This window comes from Arvicola amphibius, chromosome 13 (assembly GCF_903992535.2).
Source record: "Arvicola amphibius chromosome 13, mArvAmp1.2, whole genome shotgun sequence".
NCBI lineage: Eukaryota > Metazoa > Chordata > Mammalia > Rodentia > Cricetidae > Arvicola > Arvicola amphibius.
Window position 1 is genome coordinate 15,882,556 of NC_052059.1, and position 5,465 is coordinate 15,888,020.

Consider the following 5,465-nt stretch of genomic DNA (forward strand, 5'->3'; position numbering starts at 1 on the left):
TGCTGCTAGCTGCTATTTCTTTTGTCCAATCATATTGTTTTTCGCAGTCCCTACCATTTCCTCCACATCTGCAGTGGTCGCTCAACCCAGACTGCTTTTTTTTTTTTTCATGGAAGAAATTGTTCTTCATTTTATGCTGAAATCAAAGGTGAGAATATGCAAGGACCACAAGTGTTAGCTCCTTTCAAAAATGACAAAGTGTGTATGGAGAGATGGGGAGAATATTTTGATTCGGTATTTCATGACCACAGATAACTTATAAACAAAATTTAATAGGGACAAAAATGAAGAAGTGCCAACACTCAATGCACGTCAGCAAAAATTAAGTAATCGTGGGAGGGGACATTGAGGAGCGGATGGAAGTTCCTCTATGTGAGAATCCACCCCTCAGTTATTCATTGAGCCAAGTGTGGCTGTCCACGCAGTTTATCATTTTGGATGTGTATGCCTGTTTTTCCTCCCTGCAATTAAAATCATTTGATAATCTCTCATCATAGGGTCACACATCATATGGCCGTGTTGTTCAAGGCTACATTTTAATTACCCTGGCCTGAGGCTCTCCTCCAGCCCAGGGGTACCTAGAAGTCCTTTTTAATAAGGCGCTTCTGCTCCAGGCTCAGGGCAAAGCCACAGCCCGTCTATGAAAATGCCGAGCAGAGCTGCATTCTGTAAAGCTGAAGCCCAGAGAGAAAAGTTAACCCAACGTGTTCTGAGCTCTGCCTGGCTTCCTTGAGGGGACTCATTATGAACGAGGACTGTGCTAGGTCACTGAAATATTTAAAGGTGAGGGGGCAAAAGGCACCAGACTGTAACCTTCTACGTGCCTGCTTGTGCGTTTTCCAAACTGACATATTCCTGGAAAAGGCCAAGTCAGGGCAGCGTTCTGTAACGGCACAAGCCACCCCACTGCAAACAGAAGTGGGAGACACCTTCTGTCCTTGGCTAACTTGGAGCCTTCCCAAGTTCCAGGCCTTTAGTTGTGATCCCGCAGCCCTGACTTTTATATAGCTGTAGACAAATCCTTCACCTCAGAGCCCATCCTGGGTTGTCATGGTCCATGCCAAGCACAGAACGGGTGAGTTGGTGTACACCTGCTGGAGGGTTCTCGGTGCCAGGGCCTTGCTCCCAGCTCCGCTCAGCTGTGTCTGCGGGCGTGCGTATGTGCCGTGGAGAGCTTTGCAACCAGGCGGGGAGAGTGTGGAGGCTTCCCCTCCTAGCTGGAGGCCGGGAACGAGGATGTAAGTGTGATAGCTGCTGACAGCTAGTGGAGTGCCGGTGCTGGGGATGCTGCTTTTGGAGCCCAGGTACTGGGATTTTCCTGCCAGAAAAATGTTTCCTAGGGAACGGATTGATCTTTCAAACAAAATGACTAGAGTGGCCAACTTTCTCCTCCCCACCCTCTCTTTTATCTTAGTTTCCGTTCCTAAAATCAAGGACAGATGGTAGTTCAAAGGTGAGAGGGTGGCTGGGCAGCATAACCGGGGAGCTGGCCACCCCCAAGGCTTTTCCACTGGCTGGAAGATGCACAGGAAAATAAAGAGCTACCACACTGGGCAGAATGGGGCTGAACAGGCTCACGCTTCATTCAAAGTGCTCCAGAGAGTAGCCATTGACTAGAGACGTGGCATCAATGAACATTTGTAGCATCAATGGACATTGCTAGGGATAAATCCAGGGGGTATATTAGGAAAATAGGTTAAGAATTGAAATAAGAAGTGGTAGGGACCACTTTCGTACAGACTCTCATTTTCCTATGCTTGCCCTCCTGAGACATCCTGGTCTATGTTTCTCCCCTGTGCCGAGGTCTGGCTTCTCTTTCAAAGCTCCACACTTAAGCTTCTAGCTATCCACTGATTTCAAGTCTTCAGCAAACACTTCTCTGAGGATTTGTAGCTTTATGCAGTTATTACGTGTGATAGCTGGAGCTGCCTCCCTCATTGTAACTCCTTCCTTAAATTTGATTCAAATTTATTGAGTCATTGCACACACAGCTGTATTTTATGAAGGGGGGTAAAGGGAGGAGACAGCGAATTAAGAAGAGAACCAGTAGTTTCTGCAATCACGTGCTTGGATTAGTCATTTAAGGGTGGGGCCCAGGGGGAAGCAGCCTCCAAGGAAACCCAGGGAGGTTGCCCATTAGGTTAGAACAATCTAGAAAAGGTGTATGACAGGAAGAAAGGTAGTTCAAAGGTAGTTCAAAAGAGCTAGAGCTGCTTTTGGATCTGCTTTGGACTTTGGAAAGTCACACACAAAAAAATGCACCACCCACGTCTTGCTTGTTAGCTTGGGCAGTGGAAAGCACTCCAGAGACCTCGAGACATTGAATACTCACAGAAGAATGGGAATAAAGGCCATAGAGGCCCAGTAAAGAATATGCTGTTTTTATTTAATTTTGAACCTTTCCTGTCTAACACACAATAGACACTCAATAACCCTTGCCTGTGGAGTTGAGCTTCATTTTGGGGGGCTCTAGCAGATTTTTCTATGTTTGCTTCTTTCCTAGCAACAGCGTTTTTCAGTATTAAATTTATCTGTACAATTATTTAGCTTTACCACACCGATATTCTGTAAAGACAAGGGCTCTCATACATTTATTTTTTTGGTGTCCTGAGAACATAACACCATTTCTGGAGTATAGTAGTATTTCAAAAAGTTTGTGTACTTTAAAACTAGTTTTATTAATTATTTAAGAATTTCACATAATATCCTTTGATTATGTTCATACACAACTCCCACTTTTCAGGCCTCCCAGGTCCATTTTCACTCCGCTCTCTCCCCTGAAAGTTCATGTGAGTACAGTAAGTAGTCCTTCAGTTAGTACCGCATCACGTGAGTACAATAAGCATCCTTCAGTTAGTACTGCATCACGTGAGTACAATAAGCATCCTTCAGTTGGTACTGCATCACGTGAGTACAATAAGCATCCTTCAGTTAGTACTGCATGAGTGGGCATTTGCCACACAGTGATACTCACATTGACTTTCCCCTAAAATTTGCTAAAAATTTCTGGTCACACTATGAACACCCTCAGCAAAGAGCCTGTAGAAAGAGGATTTTAAACATAACTCGGCCTCACGTAATACAATAAAAAAATTAAAACCAAAGAACGCAATTCAAGAGAGAAGACTTGCGTAAAGTAGTAGCTAGCATGTGCTAGGTGCCTTTATTTGATTGGCACCATGATACATGGTCTGCCTACATCCACGGGCTTTAATTCCCAGAGCAATCATATAAGAAAAGTAACATTTTTATTCCCTTTCTGTGGGGGAATAAGACAACTAAAGCCTATAGACAATTGCTTTCCAGGCATCATATAGGCAGATATGTCTGGTTAGGAACTGGACTCTTCCTTTGTTACTACACTTTTCTGCTCTTGAGTGAGACTTGGAGAGATACCTTTTAATAATGTAGTGGGGGGGGGGGTATAACCAAGTCCCCACTCTGACTTGTAGGAACTTTGGTTTTATTCTCTAAAATTACAGTGTCAGCAATGTGGGGGAGGGTTTGATTTGGTTGGCAAAGTCCTTGCCACACAAACATAAGGACCTGAGTGTGGGTTCTCAGCAGCCACATAAAATGCTGGTGGTGTGCGGCGGACACACCTGCAACCACAGTGCTGAGAAGGTTGTGCACCGGACCCCTGGGGCTCACTGTCCAAGCTGTCAGATGGATCAGTAGACTGGGCTCAGTGAGAGGTTTAGTATCAAAAAATAAGGAAGAGAGTGATTGATGAAGGCACGCAGAGTTGGCTGCTCGCACACTCGTGTGAACACTCATACTCTGGGCTCACACATGAACATGTGCACACACACACTTCTCTCTCTCTCTCTCTCTCTCTCTCTCTCTCCCTCTCTCACACACACACACACACACATGTAAGATAAAATGGTAGTGCCTACACTAGTAAAAGAGCTGTGGTCACTGCTCACATGCCAAGTCCCAGGCAGCATGCCAGGCACCCACTTCTGGGATGTCTCATCCTCGCGGGGGACATACCTCATCAGCAAATGAAAAAAATGGCGTTCTAGGAATAATCACCCACTATCAGTGGGGAATTATTTTACCCAGGGCCTTTTGTCGTTGCTGTTTAGAGTCCAAAGCCGAAAGGCCAAAAGATTTTCTGCTTGCCCTCTTTTCTACCCTTCTGTCCAGGTACGGTGGGTGCTATAGTGTTAAAACCACAGCTAAGGCAAACGCCAACAGTGACAACAGCGACCTTTTAACGTGAGTACAAAGTATCAGCACACAGAGCTAAAATGTTTCCTCATGAAAACGGCCGATGGCAAAGCGGGTTGGAGACTCATTCCTAGAATCCTAGCGCCCAAGTGGCTGACCTCGGAAGGGATGTTTGAAGGAAACTCGGGCTACATGTTGAGTTCCAGTCAGAGTGCTACCGGATGAGATCCTGTATCAAAACCAAAACCAACCAAGCAAAGTCGAAAGGCTGTTTGTAAACCATCAATTCTGCACAGGTAGGCGGGGCTCCTGGGAAGTCATGCCACTGTAACAAGGAGCTCTGTGTACCCGAGGTAATTCCCACTGCCTCCCCGCTGCTGTCAGCTCTTTTTCTCTTCCCTGTTCTCTCGCCCTCTGACAGCCAGCTTGGTTCATTTATTTCCCATGTTCTGGAGAGCCCTGATGAGGTGGCCAGCACTGACTCAGCGGAGCCGGACCTTCACTTGGGTCCAGTTCTCGGCAGCTGCTGGAGCTCCACGCTTGCCTACAGCGATGCGCCAGCTGTCTCCGCCTGCATCGCGCCGCAGTAATGCGAACAACTGGAAGCAATAATGTGTCTCCCCATTTGCCTAACAATCCCAACATGGACAATAACTCAGAAGACTGAAGATTTGTGCTGTAATTTAATAAACCCCATGCACATTTCCACAATTGAGTATCACATCTGTGCAATGGATCCTGCAAGTATAATATTCTTTTATAAGAGACCATTAACCAATCTTAAGTTTATAGGTTTCCTTAAATCTTTTTCATCAGCTGTTAAACTACAGTAAAGAGAAAATTGCCTCTTATGAGACAAGGGATAGTAAAATACAAAGACTGTGATTAAACGTCAATCAATTAAGGATGATAATATAATAAAATGCTGACTGATGATTAAGATGAGGGTTTTCTAGGAGAATTTTGTAACCAATATTATGAATATTTTTAGAAGGTACTAGAATAAACTTCAATTAGATCAGTTTATATATGAATCTTTGATCTATTTTTTTATACAAAAAAGGGATTTATAAGAATTATTTCTCAGGTACAAAGTTCCAAAAATTTGGAATCTCTGTACTATAGAGTATTTTTTCCAATTTCTCATTTTACTAGAGAATTTTGAATTTGTTTCTGAGCAGAATAAACAATGACATTTTGTTTCAGCTAGTTCTCCGGCAACATGTGGAGCTAGCCAATAGTTTACAAAAATGGATTGTGTAGTAGTAAAACCACCAAACAAGCAAACA

At 44.3% G+C, this 5,465-nt stretch overlaps 1 long non-coding RNA gene across 1 annotated transcript; it reads left to right on the forward strand.

Annotated features, from left to right (window-relative positions):
• Nucleotides 1–4,246: 4,246 nt before the first annotated feature.
• LOC119800470 lies at nt 4,247–5,202 on the forward strand. Its single transcript, XR_005283027.1, has 2 exons — nt 4,247–4,472; nt 4,598–5,202. It is a non-coding gene; the product is annotated as an uncharacterized LOC119800470 (long non-coding RNA).
• Nucleotides 5,203–5,465: the final 263 nt, after the last annotated feature.